Source organism: Chiroxiphia lanceolata, chromosome 7, assembly GCF_009829145.1.
Source record: "Chiroxiphia lanceolata isolate bChiLan1 chromosome 7, bChiLan1.pri, whole genome shotgun sequence".
Classification (NCBI taxonomy): domain Eukaryota; kingdom Metazoa; phylum Chordata; class Aves; order Passeriformes; family Pipridae; genus Chiroxiphia; species Chiroxiphia lanceolata.
The window spans coordinates 20589897-20607729 of record NC_045643.1 but is presented as its reverse complement, the minus strand read 5'-3'; the positions used below and the strand labels follow the sequence as shown (position 1 = coordinate 20607729).

The 17833-nt window shown below is 35.6% G+C and overlaps 1 protein-coding gene across 10 annotated transcripts in view; it reads right to left on the bottom strand.

Moving 5' to 3' along the window:
* Window positions 1-17833, bottom strand: part of SCN1A (sodium voltage-gated channel alpha subunit 1) — a 187721-nt gene that overhangs the window by 87912 nt on the left and 81976 nt on the right. For 5 of the 10 annotated variants that reach the window (XM_032693637.1, XM_032693640.1, XM_032693639.1 and 2 more), the window contains exon 1: window positions 4576-4921. The exons of 3 other annotated variants lie outside the window; for them this stretch is intronic. The gene's annotated coding sequence lies outside the window, so the exon portion shown is untranslated. Of the gene's footprint in view, window positions 1-1990; window positions 2132-4575; window positions 4922-17833 lie in introns of those variants that run through there. 2 more of the 10 variants (XM_032693634.1, XM_032693635.1) reach the window with 1 other exon arrangement.

The following is a 17833-nucleotide window of genomic DNA, read 5'->3' as shown; positions in this document are numbered from 1 at the left end:
CAGCATTTCTCATGCCTCAGATTTCACTGGTCACAGTGGTATAACCAGGTGCTCAAATTCACTCCAGCAGCTTATATTGTCAGGAAAATGGATAGGGTCTCTGGTTATCTTAACAAGTTCCTCTTGTGGCTTCTTTAACTGGACTGTCATCTCATATGGGGTTTCAGAGAGAACACTTCATCAACACAACAGCAACTTCTTTCCAACTGCTAAAGAGCTATATCTCATGAATTCTTACATATTTAATATTTTAAACTTATACATTGCACCACAGCCGAAGAAAACAAAAAAGGTTTCTCAATCACAATTTCTCCAATTCTAAGATACAGGGAAAGTTAGTAAATAAAACACAGTTTAATGAGTTGTCTCCCTCCCCTCCTCTCTCCTCCCTAAAATCCAACTTGCTTTTTTTTACTGTCTCTAAATAAACAGCATTTAGTTTGCAAATTAAATTGCATTTAGTTTGGAAATTTTTGAGCACTTCTTCCTGCAAGTGTGGTGACAACTCCCTCCCTGAGTGCCCAAGCATAAATCATCTTAATGGGCAAGGGCTGAAGCAACCATCCAACAGGCCCAAAGGAGAACCCCTCTATGCCCTGCAGAGCAAGGACACAGTTGTCAGGCAAACTTTCCATTGCAGCCATGAGCTTGCAATCTTGCAGATTTCAGATTCTGCAGACCTGGTAACTTTGCATTAATGGAGATCTGTGGTTCACTTGCACTCATATAAATTTTGACCAGTCCTACTCTTGGCTCTGCCTCAGGAATACTGTGTAAGTGTTTAAGAGCACTGGTGAAGAACATCCCACTAAGTTTTTGGCTCAAGAGCCTTAGTGATCACCAGGCATTGTGAGATACTGTTTTTCTAAAGCACATGAAAGGATTCATCTGGAAGTTCTTCTCTGGTGACCCTCTGCAGCACAATTCCCTTTCTGAATGGAACCTATAATGAACTGCAACTGGATTAAAAAGAGAATGCAGTCCTTTTTGTCACTATCCTGTTTCAGCATTTTTGGTGCAAAGAAAGTTGTGTACAATCTAGAGAAACCTTTAAAATTGACCTTAGAAGCTGAGATGTTCATATGCGGCAGTAAACTACATAAGCAACAATGCAGAATAGTATGTTCTACATACACAATTATTAAAGTGTTAACAGCAATAAATATATATATTTAATGGTAGAGTCTGAAATATATTTTATTTATCAAAACATCTCCCTTGATTCTTTACAGTATCTCTTTCTAGTGTTCTAGGAATGAATTTTATGAATTACAGTGGGTGTGGAAAACAGCTAATGGAGTACTTCATCTAATATATAAGGGATGAGCCAACCAAGTTCCTCCATGGACAAGCAGGTGAACGTGATAATCCAGGGGACATTTTCTCCTTCTAAACTTGTGAACCAATTGTACTGCAGTCACAGAAGTGCTATACAGGCAGCTAAGGGTGGAAAAATACAATAATGGAAAACCAGAACCTGTAAAAATGAGATGAACTGTAGCAACACAGAACAGAAGACTTCATCCAACCAGTCTCAAGGAAAAGCAAGGAAAACCTCTGAATAAAAAGAATAGTAACTTTTTGCACAGGGAACAGAGCCCATCTGCCAGCTTCTAAACAGATATCTTCAGAACAGACAAAGCCCATTTCTACAGCAATAGATTTTTATCACATTTGGAATGTTTTTGTGTACTAGATGCAAATAAAAATTAGCTGTTCTGGACAAGGCAAGATCTGCATTTGTGAGCCCAAACTTACCTGGAAAGCTTGACCATTTTACAGTCTTACATTCAGATGCTACATGAGATAAACTAAAACACAGATCTTTGTAGTCTTCCAATTTAGCACTAACTTAGCATATGATTATCATCACTCAACTACTCAAAATAGGCAGATAAAATCCGAGATATAAACACCTTTTATAGAAAATAATAGTCTACTGTATACTGCTATACTTTTTTACATTATGGATTACAAAAACTGGTCTTACCATTGTTTATGCTAGAAAAATTCTTCAAAAATAACCTATTTCACACACTTTCACATTGCTTCCATGCTCCTCAGTTTTATGTCATTTCCATGACTATGAAGGGAACAAAGTAACCCCCTTGCAGTACAGAAAACTCTAGTGCTGTGAGGAAAAGTGAAAAGTTTGTCAGAAACTCAAGCTGCATATTGTGATTTGAGGAAATATACAGAACATTGAAAGCAAGCTAATGATGTAGTGGATTGGACAATTCCACTAAATCACAGAAAAATAACAGGAGGAGGCACTGACCATTAAGGGTCATTCTACATTGTAGTGGGTTCAAAACATACTTTACTGCTCAGATTCAATTTCTCAGACCCAAAGTGATACACCAGAATATAGGATATATAAATACACATAGCAAACACCATTTTCTAACACTTTCTATCCTACTGTAGTATCTGCAGCTTGCTGTGCTCAGAAGTACTGTGCATGCCCTGCTGTGAACCATGATGCAAAAAATAAAAATAACACTTCCAGAAAATCACTATACATTTAAAGACAGTCAGTATTTTTTTTTCTTCTAATTGAATAGATAGGTTATTAATACTCCTTGAGTCTGTAAGAAAATACCTCAAGCACCCACACTTGAGATGGGATGGAACACAGTGTACTCATACATAATAGCATAACTATTTTAGAACACTTCATGCAGCAGGAAACAAAGAACGTGAAGTACATCATTACAATAATGCATGGTACCTAGCAGTTTTGTTCTAAGTTCTATATTATTCTATTATTTGTTTGAAATACATACTTTTGTATTTTGAAACATGAAAAGGTATCTATAAAATGTTATACAATGTAATGTACTGCATTGCAACAGAGGTGTTATCGAGATACCAAAAATCAGTTACATTTTCTTGAACCTAACTTTCACAATGCAATTAATGAAGGCACCAGCCTGGTATTTCTCCTGAATCACAGCACAGGTTTATATGACTGTCATTTGAAAAAAAGTAAATTACTAACTGGTAAGATAAGGCCAATTGACTGCTTGGCAGTTCTTTTCCAGAGAAAGAGAGTTTTCAAAGATTATAAGAAAATGATAAAACATCTCACTTTGGAAGAAGTGCTGAAATTAAATTCTATCAGTTATTTCTAGAACAATGTGAAGAACACTAGTTCCCTGTGGGGTGGAAAACCACATTTTAAAGGCTTCCATTCTTTCCCTCAAAATTAGTTTTAATCTGATATTAATACATAAACCTATATTAATATCCAATCTTATTTTGACCTAAGGAAGGGACCCTGGTACTTACTCTTAAAGTGAGCAGTTACCTATTGGACATGAAAATTCTATAAATGCCATACTGTAAATAGACAGTAATTTTTTAATTTTCTGTTTTGACACTCATTAACATAATTCAATACAAACACCACTATTTTTAAGTTAATATTAAATGAAAGTAAATTAAATGGTAGTAAGCTGTTAAATATAACGCTGTCCAAAGTTTCTCTCCCTCTTTTTTTTTTTTAAGTTTCTCTGTGTTTTTGAATTTATTAATGTATCTTAAATTTGTGTTATTTAATTTTTACAAATTGCTGACTCCCATGAAGGAGAGTCATAGTACCACAGAACAAAAAAGTTGCTGTCCAAGGTACTGCACATAAAGACAAGTGTTCCAATTGATCTCGCAAATGCATTAAAAGTATTTTCAGATTTACTAGGCAGTAATTTTCCTTAGCAAGGAAGCTAGCCTTGTTGAAATTCCCTACATGATACTGCAGTATCAGTGTTATGCTGTTACTTTCCAGGGCCTTTTCTGCTGCATTCCAGTATAATCAGACATTCCAGCACCTGGAAATACCCACCATGTATAATTTGTTTAAGGACAAACCTGTTCTATACTTTGTCACAGACTGATTTGCAGAAGGGTTTAAATCCAAAAAATGTCTTTGAATTCTACATGGTGCATGAAAAAAAGCTACCCTCTCATACAAATCTAGCTCACATGCACTGTTCCGGCATTCTGCAGAGCAGTCACTAAATGTAATTTTATCTGCAGTATTCACCTTACATATCTCAGAAGCATTTGATTCACAAATTCATGCAGTAAATAGCAAATAGCATCCTAAATTTAATGGCTACTTCAGAAAATAACCATAGACTAGAAGAAAATTAAATACCTTTTTGTTTATTTTGTTTAGTTTAATAATAGAAGCATATTTGTAATTGCAAGACTAAAACAATGCAACAGCCAAGAACTGCAGTAAACCTCTCAGAGCTAATAGCAATATCCAGTAATGTTTTCCCACACCATCTTCAAGTAAATGGATTTAATTCACTGCTTAATCAGTCAAATTAACACTAATCCCACTATGGTTAGAAAAGATGTTTGTTAAACAAACCCAATTTATGATTTATTTATTTACGAAGTGTCTTAAAGCTAAGATGCCTAGAAGAAGTTCTACTCTGTTAATTCAATCATGCTGACAGGGCTGGTTTCACCTAGCAAATTATCTCTGCAGTTCACAGCATGGCTGACAGCTACCTGCATAGAAAAACAGCACAGTAACCATTTAAATCATGCAAAAACACTCACCCAAGATGATGTAGCAAAGATCACGATCCAGCTTCCAGACCCCATGAAGCTGAGGGAGCAATCCGCTAGCTTGCTCAGGCCAGCAGTGTCTCTCCTACACTTGACCTAGACTGCCTTACATAATGAGGAATCAGTGCTGTATCCTGTGTGGAGGAGCAAGCTGAATGTCATCACTGGCAGAAGTAGGGAGAACTGGCAGCAAGCAGGCTGGTAGTTAGCATGGAGATCACGAAGTCTGCTTTCCCTGACTGTTCTGGGAGAAAACACAAGAACAGCTCAGAAATGCTGGTGTCATTCCTCCCCTGGAACGAATGACCGGAAGGAGCGAGGGTGTTACGAATGTGAGGCAGACAGCAAGCACTAAAGCTGCAGCTGTACCTGCTCTCCAGGCAGCAGAGTTCCTGTCACACTGTGTCTGCAGGACTGCACAGCCACAGCTGATAGGAGAGCAACAGCAAGGCAAAGCAAGGAAGGAGAGACAGACTGCTCCTGCATACGTTTGTCTATGTCTTACTTACTGTGGTGAGTAGAAGAAAAGCAATGGTATAAGATAAAATCTGGGATTAATTTCCAAAGGAAAGTGTTATTTCCTCAAATAAATCTTACTGCATGAAGGTTAGTTTCTGGAAAATAGCCTTTTTTTACCTGCTTTACATAGTGTTACAGAGGTTAAGGTGCTTGTATTACAGAGATTTTATTTTTCAAGAAAATGATGGGTAAGATACATTCCCGGTCGTGAAGATGTTTACAGTCATTTCTGGTATTTCTTTGCCTTTTTTTTTTTTTTTTAGAGAAGCATTGGTACATTTCTTAGCTTATTATTGTTTGGGTCATATCAGCACTTCCTCTGTGTAGGGCACAAGAGGAGAAACAAGAATGCAGGCTTAGCCAGCTATTAGAAACCTACACGACCTTGTTTACAAAAAGTACTTTATATTAATTAAAATTACTTCATATTACTTGTATTCCATATTTTGTTTAATTTTAATACTTCAATAGTAAGTAAAGAGCCTTAAATACTGATAATGCATATACAAACTATTCTTGAATGAATATTTTGATTGATAGAGTTTCTCCTTACAAAAGAGCGCAAAGGTTTCACTAACATGGGACATGTGAAGTTTTCTAGTTCTGTTTCAGACAGTTTGATTAGGCATAATCAAGAGGAAATGCAACTGGACACAAAATCCTGTGGCAAAATTAAAAGACAGGTCGCGAAAAGTTTTTGTCTCAAGGTGGAACACTGACTGGGTTTTACAGGAGTCAGGTTAGGTACAGGGACTATTATTCTTAGTTATGTACTTAGTTGAGTAAACATGACTTGTGCTCTGATCTTAAATGGGAAAATCAAGGTGAATGTGAAAGGGACAGAAATAATCCAATTTCTTGTTTACAAAATCCATTTAAACTATTAGTTTTCTTTTAAAGGTAAGCATACAATGAATCTTCTATCAAATTTGATCAGTTAAAAAATGCTTTATTGTCACTGGTTTTTGAAATATATATTGTCCTTGTCCCTTGTTATATGCTTTCCCTTTTGCTTTTTTGAGTATTTAAAAAAAAAGGCAAAAAAAAGGAAAAATATCAGAAGCATTTGATATAAAAGGTAGATACCTAATAAGACCCACAGCTAGCATATCCTAAGTATAACATAGAAACAAAACAAGTGTAAAGGAAATATAATTTGAGAATGATTTTTTAAAACAATTATTGTTGTATTTGAAATCAGAAACTTTTTTCCCCAATCTTCACTATTTATTTATACCACTTCAAAAAATAACGTTAAAACTACCTTGGTGCATTTATTTTTTTCATATATTGGTGTGGACTGTTAATGAGAAATCCCTATTAAAACTAATCTATATGTACCAACCTCTACTTTTGGTGTTTCAAGAATTAAATGAGATTACTTGCTTTAGAAAAAATCTTTTTACATACTTGACCTGGGTTAATCAAGAGTTGAAAATATCATGACCTCTATTAGGCTATGAAAGCATACAACAAAAGTTTAATTAAGTTGCAAAAACTTATCAATTCTGTTGATCATGGCACTTCAAACAGCAAAGCAGCCAAACTACTCACCTAAAGCAAGTTCAGATGCCTCCACAGCCATTGCACTGTTAATACATCACCAGGGCAATCTGCCTATAGGTAACCAAAAGTTGACTGCATCAGATAGAAAAATAAAGTAAGTTCACAAGTAAACTACAGGTAAACCAACCGAACACACAGAGATTGAGCAGAAAATGTCACCTTGACATTTTAGCAAACTTGACTGCCAGCACTGCAAAGGCAATATACAGTTTGCTTGATGTTACAGTTTGGGCAAATTTGTCTAAGTTTGATGCAGCTGATTCCATCTTTGGGCAAAATGATGAACTAGATATTCCTTCGAAGCTTTTCCAGTCTTCTTTTCTATGATACTCCCTATAAACTGTATACCCAATTGCAGAACAATGACTGCCTCATCAAAGTCTGTTGTCATGAGGATACATAAATACAATGTAATTTACAAACATTAAGCTACTGTTGTTCAAAATATACCTGAGAGCCATAACTTTTGTCTGGAGTATAAAAACTGTTTACTTCTCTTAGGTACTGGGCACCTTGCTCTTCCATTGAGCCACAGAGCTTTTCAGTTTACAATAATTCTTATAAGCATTTTTCCTGTACGTGAACTTGGCCTGATCTCCTGGCAACTCAAGACTATCTTAACACAAATTGATACAGAAATTGCTGACGTGTAGGACTCTCAGCAAAGGATCATTTCTGAGCCAGCTGCACTGGTAATGTGAGTAATAATGTTGACTGCTTGACAGCGGTAAGAAAGTTAGTCAAGTTTATATCACACTCAACTAGTAAATTAATTATTCTGATCCCCCAGCAGACAGAAAGATTTCTGTCAAAGTAAAAAAAGTAAATGCAGTTTGAAAAAATGTCTTTTAAAAACTGTATTTTTTTGCAAATGACTGTAGAACAAAGCTGCTGATTGGAAAAGAAGAATGGACTAGATGACCCCTTCGCACAAGGAGGGAGATGAAAATAGGCATATTTGGGGGTTTAATGAGAAGTTCTTCTCCTACACATGTTACGAAGCTAATGCCAAGCATTTTTTTACGGATGACTGTAAGCCTATGAAAAAAGTTTTCGAATTTTTGTTTTATGGAAAATCTGGCAGTAGAAGTTTACAATGTTTATCACTAAATTATCCTTACTGGTTGAGTTTATTTCAATAAGATCTTTTCTATTCCATGGTGAAATGAAGGAAGCAGTATCTCATAGACACTACTCTTGCCAACAACCTTGAGTAAACAGGACAATTTTTTTTAGACACCTTGCTCTTAAGATGCCTTGCACATAAATAAATCATTACTTGAGGTTAGCTCATACTAAGCTAGATTCCATTTGGGATCTACTAAAACATTAAAATGTTCTGGTAGCACTGACTGGAGAGAGAACTACAATATCTTGAGATGCAGATTTTTGGTTTTTTTCCACCCTTCTCTGACCTTTCTTTCTTTTCTCAAAATAATTTATCCTTTGTGTTTCTGAACAACTTGCACAAGTGATTCATGCTGAAATGTGTAAACAGTGGCTCAAAGTCTTCAAAAAATAAACCCTTGTATTCAGATGTGATAACACAAACTCATATAAATGGGGAAGGAGGGGGATTTTACACAGGAGTCCTTCACTCCCTCTGAAGACTTTGCATGTGGTACTTCTGTAAGCAAAACCAATAAATTCATACCACATAACTCCTTTTTGAAACAGGTAAGAAAAGGTTTTGATTTTTAAGTATTGTCTGACAGCTCAAGACCTCAGTTTACATATAATTTTTATTATTTGACTCAGTCATATCACAATGAAGATCACTGGATGACTAGTCAAAGAGGAATATTCTTCTCCCTTAGTTGACTAAACCTCCTGGCTTCTGATTGATGCCAATATTCAAATAGCTAGAAGTATATTTCTAAATATCCTTTTACTCTTAGATGATACCTTATCAAAGTTGCAACTGAATTAAAGAGCATTCTAAAAGTATTTATATTTCCAAACATCTGAAATCATATGGTTTAGATGTATGGTTAAGATGTGTCAGTGTTTTCAAGTCTCCTTTCCTTAGTATTTCACAATATTTAGTATTCTACATATTTACAAGACGGTCCCTGATTTTCCTTCAAATGATGACTTATTCCAGCAATGATAGATGAACACTGAATTCTCAAATTCAGTGGGTACTCCTCAGATAAGTATCACTGATTTTGTACTCACATGCAGTTCCTGACATATAGCAATATACATTATCCTAAAAAATAACTGAAAAATTATAATCCAATAAGCATAAAATCTTTCTACAATTGAACTATGAACATTGACTAGGTCAAGGTCACAGTAATCTTAGTATTCGTGGACTGGTCTTTCACTTCTCTTTGACATCTTTTCCTCTACAATAAAACTAGCTACAATAGTCTTTTTAATTTCTTTCCCAGATTTTTGGTAAGATTTAGAGGGTTGCCTATTATACCTCTAAGAGTGCCAAGCCACTGTTTTTGTACTTATCTCATAAGAAAACATCTGCTGTTTTGCATATTAATACTAAAAGAGAATGGTAAAAATAGAGGAAAGAAAAAAGTTAAGATGAAAAAGCAGTTAAATAACCATTTGATAAATATGTCTATTTATTTTGAGTAAATGAATGATCTTTATCAACTGAAAATAATTAGTACTGGCAGGCTTTACTGTTGAATTTTCATCTGTCAATGATCCCAGAATGTTGAATTTAGAGTTTAATTATTTTCAGCATCTTGCTAAACTAGCTCTTATGAGCTGATGGGCAAGAAACAAACCACAACTTAGTTTTGGAGATAAAATCATAAGTCACCCACCAGAACATTTCTAGAAATTGTAGTGGTAGTACCTTGAACTGCAAGCCATGGGTTATTGATGCCTAAGAACAGTATCAGGCAAACCAGATTTATGGTTCAGCATAATGAATGTACCATTAGCACTAAAAGCAATAAGGTGACTTTTTTTTCTCCCCCCCCCCCCGCCAAACCCCTCCTAAGTAGCCCACAGCATACATAATTTGTGATATTGATTTAACACAGATGCAGAAGTGGCTAACAAAAAATCTTGAAAGACCTACTGCAATGAACAAGTTTGCGAGACTGGTAATCCCCTGTAGCAACACGTGAAGATACAATCAGCACTGACTTTTAGCTAAAAGGCATAAAGTCATCGCTTCAATTTCATTCTGGATTCAAGTAGCTTTTTTTTGCCTTTCTTTAGTTGATATGGACCTAGACTAGTCAAACAACCTGTATTTAGCCTTCATTAGGTTTTAATCTCTTTTCAAGTCTTAAAAATGCCTGTATTACTCAGGGGGTGGGGGCAAGAATTTGGATTTAGTTCTTGTGGTAGGGTTCTTCATCCTGGAACATGGTCAACTCCATAGGACAATGCCCTGTTTGCAAATCTATCAGTGGTGGGCTGGGAGGGGATTCCAAGTGCTGCTTTTGGTGCTGAATTATGCTAAACCATAGCATAAAACCAGTCTGACACATCAACCCCAAATCAACATCCTGGTAGTGAGGCAAAGATTTGGGAGATAAGCTGCTAAGCTGACCTGGCGACATCTAACTGACAGTCTTATCACTTTATACTATAGAAGCCCAGTCCACTTTCATTCGATCAGATTCTTCTAACATGCCACTTCTTGGAGTGTGTGGAGTTTCTCCCCTGAAGCAGGGACACTCCTTCAAGGATATTCCTTGAAGTTGAGTGAAAGAGAACTGCCCGCAAGTGTTACTATGGTGAGTTACATTTATCTCTAATTAATTATTGTTTATTTTTCCTTACTTCAATATAATTGCTTTAATATAGTGCACTATACTATACACTACTAGTAGTTTTAGCTTTTATGCTGTGTAGCAAATGATTCTGATGAAGATATTTTGTCTGATCATTTTTCATAATAAATAATTCATTTTATATAAATACACCTAGTTTGCCATTTTTAATCCTGCAGGGAGAGTTGTATTTAAACTATTGACAAAGCCTGGGTCTGAGATTGGATCCAGCTGCAGCTAGGCTCCTTTCTCAGAGGAGGAGTTTAGAAAGCACCTTGTGACTCAACAGGAGAGCTTCTGTAGAAGCTTGTGTCTCTGGCAAATTTTCAGGTCTCTAGCAATTGTAGCTGTTTTCCACAAAGGACTTACTGAGAAGTAATCTAAGCTCTTCAGGTTATGTATTCCACATCCAAATTTTGACCTTGCACATTAGAAGCACTCAAAGCCAAAAGATGTTCAGCCTTCACGCTACGCAGAGTTAAATATGGATAGCGCACAGGCATCTAGGTCAGGGCACACTTCTTCTTTGCTTCTCCTTCACCAACTCAAAGATAAAGACTAGTAAGAATGAGACAAGTCTTTCAGGTCAATACCTTTGACCTAAACATAAAACCATCATTCATCACTCAAAAACACAGTGGTCCAACACACCAGATGTCCCAAATCTTTGTGAGCTGAGAGTAGTCCCTTGCAGAGCAGGAGGATTCAGAGGCTATCAGTTATATCCTGCAGCTCCCAGGTTCTGAGGTTCTTCAGTCCTTTGCTGACTGATAACCAGTTATTATTTATTTACATAGCAAGATACATCCTTGCCAACATCCTTGCTAACTCTTTATAGACTTAGGTTTGCATCCACATTTCACTTACACTTTAAGTGCTGCTGTGTCTAATGTTAAGCTCACAAGCACTGCAGAAAAGCCTTAAAAATATATGAATACTATGTCATCCAAAGAAAGTTCTAGTGAATTCTAGAATTCCTTGTTCTAAAAACATTTATTTTACCTGTCAGAATAAGTATTATTTTGGCCACTATTAATTGATCTTTCATTTAAGTAAACTCTCAACTAAAACCAATCAATTAACACAATAATTGCATAATCAGCAATAGTATTTTGAAGCTTATAGGACAAAGAGACATGATAGTCTGCATAATATTTGCTTATCATGCTCATCTTTTTGACATAGCTGTCTCTTTTTCCTTCCCTTATGTGAGAAAGTAAACTGAATGTCCTTGTAAGTCACTGTGGCTTGCTTTCAGGCAGAGTTAAAAAAAACCCCAACAAACAAAACCAACCTAAGCAGGGCATAAAATGCCTTGTCATTAAATGATATTAGGTCTTCATGATAATCTCTTTCAAACTGATTTCACACTGTAAAACAATGAGATCTCAGACCAATCTACAGCAGAAGTTCCCCCTTTCTCAATCACTCCTAGTGAATCATTCCTCAGCTATATAAACTACAATCACAAGGTTCTTAGAGGTCAGTAAGGGAAAATAATTTTCTCTTCCTGTTTTTTCCAGGTCACCTCAGGTGAATTCCACAAATTCCACTGTTTATGGGACCTTAATGAAGGAAAATTCTTTCCTTCATGATATTTACTTCTCTAACAGTTTTTAATTTTTATTGGAAGCTGTGGCAATGTGACCTTGGGAAAGACATGCCTCCACTCTTCATTCTTCAATTACTTACAGTGCAGTACTGGGATGACAATCACTGTTCTGTCAGAGATCATCTTCTTCCCAGAACCAGTTATCTGAATTTATGCCTATCACAACTTGAATCATTGCCTCGCAAAATGCAGATTTTGGTCTCTCTTTGTCTAAAGATGGACTTGCAGAGGAAATCAAGCAATGCAAACCTCTCTATTCTTTTGACCAGGAACAAATGGCTGAAGCTGCATGAAAGCTCCAGGTCTAAACAGAGTCATCTAGGAAAGAGATCGCGCTCTCTCTCACAAGACATGTCAGGATTTCTGTGCTACTCAAATAGAATCATAGAATCATTAAGGTTGGAAAAGACCTCTAAGATCATCAAGTCCAACCATTAAACCTAAGCACCACTGTGTTCACCACTAAACCATGTCCCCAAGTGCCACTAGAATAGAAATTAGAACAGAAACATTAATAGCACTTTCTGCCTATAACAACAGCTCTGCAATCTCAAACCTTCCTCCAGGACTCCTATTTTGATTCACCAGCTTCCTGGAAACAGTGGGTTTTCCACTGGACTTTCATTACCCTCTTCTTGAAGACTAAGAGAATAGGATTGTGTAATTTTTTATTTTTTCCCTTTTTAACATGGCACTTCTGTGAGGACACTAATTACATAATTGCTGCTCTCTTAACCTTAAGCCGCAGCAGGGTTACCCTGCTATTGACTGTGGGGCTATACCGATATCTTCATTCTACAACCTCTGCCCCCCTTTTTGTTACTCTGAGTCTGCTGGAATAGCCATGTCAGTCTAGAATTGGAGCAGTATGTTACAATCTGCCATTGCTGAGAGCTGATTTTAAGCATTTTCAACAGCAGTATAGAAAAGAATCCTAATCTCTGATAAGTTTACTCAATTGCAGCCACATTCAGACAAAGAAGTGATTTTAAGAATAAAAGCTGGAAAATATAAGCAACATTTCTTCACAGAACTTCAGGCCTCATGGACTAGAATGCTTAGTCTGAGATTCATTCTACTGGATTTAGCTCAGTTACTCCTCTAATGCAACCATAATTCATTTATTTGGACTGGAATCAGAAGGAAATTAAGTAATTGGGTGAAAAAGGTCACAGAACGAAGAGAAAGAATTTCAGCAAATGTCTCTATGGGCAAGTGATTGCTAGATGAAATGTGTCAAGGTGTCCTGTGCTGCAGAAGAAAGGAAGGTAAAAGCCCTTGAAAACCTTTCTCTGCTAATCTCAATGGTAGCCCCTGGCTCAAAAGCCACTTTAAAATTGTCATGAGGAAGACACAGCTGGCTAATTCCCACTAGTCCTTCAGACTACAGGTATATTCCAAAAACTACCTAATCTCCAGTGCTAATTTATACTTCTTCAAAGCAATTCAGAGAAAAAAGAATGAACAGAATATAGCTAACTAATTTATGCATCTTGGAGTTGTTTCATGACCTCTAAAGGACATAATTTGATTATAATAATAATCTTAAAACAGAACTGTTCCTATTAGTCATAGCAAAAACCTCTTTCAAGATGAAGGGAAAAGACGAATTGCTAAGTTAAAAAATTGCATGATGGAAGTGAACAATTTAAATTTGATGTGCTCTGAATCTGAATTAAAGTCCCAGACCAGTTTTATGTCCACTGCCTTTTGTATTAGCTGTTCCAAAACTTATTTACAATAAATTGCATTTTACAAGGTGAACTCCTCTATTATCAAGTGCTTGTTGTTAGGAGATATTATTTCATTGTCAGACGAGCTGAGGAGTCCTAGTGCAGTGTCTTCTCCAGCAGTCATGTGTGTTTCTTAACATTCTTTTCAGCAAGTTCATAAGCTGAGTTGCTTAAGTTTGGTTTAAATGTCATTATCAGTCCCTCAAAACACTTTTGTGGCTCTCTCTTGAGCAAAAGGCAGAATATTCTAAGGGAACTACATCAGTGCAACATGTTCCAACTCATATTACACTCATGTCCCTGCTTCTACTTGCTGGTCTCTATTCCAGTGATCACAGTATCACACAAATCTTTTTTCCCCAGACCACTCGGTTTGAGGTGGTTTTGACTTTTAAATATTTCATTCTTGTTTCATTTGAAAATGAACTTTCTTATCCCATATTCTGAAGTACTAATTGTTGTACCTTGCATTTGACTATATTCAAATATAGTGCTTTCAACTTGAATATTTAAACCAGACTACCCAGCTTGCCCTGAAACAGTAACCTTATTAATCTGGTTCTTTCTCCATGTCATCTGCAAACTTTACTATCAAAACCATTACAGACTGTTTGCATAACTTACAAAAATATTACAACAAATCAAGAACCTATTCATAGAGGGTCTTTTCTAGAAATAATACCACTCATATACCTTCTCATCAGTAGTATTTTAAAACCTATTGGTCCATCTTGTAGCCCACCTAATATGTTCTCTTACATCCAAAGTGTTTAATGAATACATGATATTTAGTGCCTTAAAAAATCCCCAAAACAACTATGCTTCTACACTTGCCTTTTTAAATACATCTGTGATCTTTTAAAAAAAAAATCTCAAAAGATTTGTCTTTGTGCTGATAACCATAATTAGCACTTTAGTCTCTAATTTTTTGTTGCTCATATCCAAAGATCTTCACTATTTCACTTGGAACTGACATTCATGTAACTAACCAATAGTTCTTCAAAATGTCATTTCTAGTGTTTACAAATTTGGAGTAAGATTGGCAGTCCTCCAGTGTTCTTAATGTCACATTTTCAGAAACTTGCTGTTAATGGTGCTAACAATAAGGGAATATTACTATTGTTCATCAAATTCTCACTGATTAATCTCATTTATTTCAACTTTTGATATACAGTAATAAAATGGAGTCCACGCTTGATATGTCAACAGACAGCATTCAGAATATTAAAAATAATATATTGTTTCTCTCCTTTTCTTCTTGTTTGTCCTAATGACGTGTTGCTTATCTTTCTTTTTTCTGTTATTCCAGTAAAATACAAATTACCCTTAATAGTCACTGTTAGTGCCATGAATAGAGTGTGAATTCATATATTTACCTGTGGACCATATTAAAATTTCTGACAAAATACTTTGAGACACACAAACCCTTTTTTACTTTTAATTTGAGCACATATATCTATTGATAAACTTTTGGGGGTCACATTCCTGCCTGTGCTCACTGCATGGCACCTCATCAGGAATGGTACAACTGCCTTAAGTAAAATGTGGAAGCTTCTTAAGATGACAATAGTAGAAAAGTATTTTCTGTACTTTTAGCAATATTTTAACTGAGATTTGAAACAGGGAATAAGTAGCAGTAGCAGGCCCGTGCAATTCATAATGTGGCTAAGACCTGACTTCAGGTAATTTGGAGTTAAATGATGCTTTACTGTCTCAGTTGTATTTGTGTTATTTTGTTAATGCTTCAATTTTTTAAATTTTCATTACGAATAATTTTTGAATAGAAGAGTTCTTTTCTGATCTAAGAAAAAATATGCAAAAATATTGTTCTGGATGTATTACAAGCACTTGATATCTGTTTTGAATGTTGCCACCATAAGCAATAGATGGTGAAATTTGGCAATGAAACTGAATTCTAATTGAAGTGGTTTTCAACGCACTTTGGCAGTCACAAAAGAGCAGCAAGTTGTTTTGTTGTTTTTTTTAATTTCCTCAAATTCAATACACAACCAAGGGGTGCCACAAAAATTCCCAAAGCCACACTAAAGCTACCCAGAACAGTATAAAAGGTGGTCTTACCTAGATGGCATCATGCTACAAAGCACAGTTCCACTAATGATTTATAACACATCAGTAATGTTTACCTCAAAAGCCTATCTGCCTTGCTTTGAATACTTCATATTCAACAGGAGCTTCAAGTCCTAGAATGACCAGTTTCTTTGGCTGGCAATAGCCATTAGAACACACCAAGTTTATGGAACATTTCCAAGATTCCTTCAGCATGATCCTGGGAAAAGCTTCCACCTATTCCCAAATATCTTTTCAGTCTATCAGATATAAATCCATAACTACTAGAGAAAGAGGATTCACACAATCTCTGGATTAATGGTGACTAACAGCCAATGTAATGTAGGATTTTGTGGTGATGAGAATTCATCATTTATATAGGTTCGGATTTCTTGCCTGCAGAGACAAGGAGCTCTGCATAGCTATTGTGTGCCAAGAGCTACTGATCTTAATTTTTTGTTGAACAGAAACTGGAGGGAGTTCTAATAATTATAGACACATAATTTTACGTTCTCCCAAAGGACTTTAAGCTTATAATAAAAACTAGAAAAATAATTACCAAAGTTGGTTTAGATAATTTTCAACCAAAATTCTACAAGCAAGGTACAGAACACAATATTAAATTTTAACAAAATAATAATGTTTAGAGAGATTATAAAACCTTTAGTCTGAAACATTTTCAGGCCTGTTGAAACACCAGTAAGAAAAAAAGTACATTCCCCAAATAATTTTTTTTTTAAACCAGAATAAATAGCTGAATAAAATGCAGTATATCACATAGTAGAAAATGTTAACATTTAGGCCTAAGAGTTGTACTAGTTTTGGTAAATAAAAATGTCTTTGTTATTAAAAAATCGCCCTTTTTTCTTTTTTTAATAATAATAAATAATTTTAAACATTGCATAAAACTATATATAGCTTTTTCTGTAGGGGTGTGGCTCACTTTTCATCTCTGTCTTGAAGGTTTTGTTATTTAAGTGTTTATTGTGTCCTGAGGTATTCCTAGAGTGCACCTGCGTGAAACTGCCTACTGCTACTGCTACAGCTACATTTAGCTTTCTGGATTGCATTTGCAGGCTGAAGTCTGAAGCCATTACAAGCATGACTTTTACATTATTAGTTTTTCTACAATTTGTCAGAAAAGTGCACAATGGTTTTCAGTAATGAGAGTGACTGAAATATGCTTAATTGCTTGCATTACCAATTCTTTTAATCAGTACAGCTGAGAACCTACTATGTTTGGGAGCAGACATTCCAAATTGAGCAAATTATTCCATTTAACAATGAATTATCAAATAACAAGCTTTTGCAAAACCTTTTTTTCTTTCAGGTACCTCTAGAGAGGTATTTCTGCATCACTCTATGCTTACATGTTACAGTTCATGATTACAAAGCCTGATGTCTCTGCAGATGCTGTAGTATAGGAACTGGGGAAGTATTTCTATGACCTTACCTCTTGGTGTTTCCTTGCCTGTATACAAATGATTTGGAGATAAAATTGTCTAAACCATCTCCAGATAACACAGAATAGGAAATACACTGGGAATGGGAACTCTATTTATCATGAGACATATGAACTGATGAGAAACATAGACATTTTTTGCAGCTGCTATAAAGGTGTATGTGTGAGCTTCTGTTTAGGACAGTCTCTAGAGGAAAGCATATATGCATGCTATGTTGTTTACCATAATAACCTCTTCATCTTTCAAATGTGCCTGGTATCTACATTTCTACTTTCAAAAAGATTGAGGCATTGTATATTTTAGCAACTTGAAAATTAAAGCAAAGAAAGTTTCAGAAGTTCTTAGTCTAGTATTACTTAAAAATCTCAAGCAGTAAATATAACGTACTTGAGTTGATGGACCATCATGCCTAAAGTCATTTTCTCTAATAATTTTGATGTAAAAAAACTTAAAAAAACTTAAAAAAAATATTGGAATGAAGCCTAGGCCTAATTTTACAGATTGCCACATTTTAAAGAATTCAAAACTCTTTTT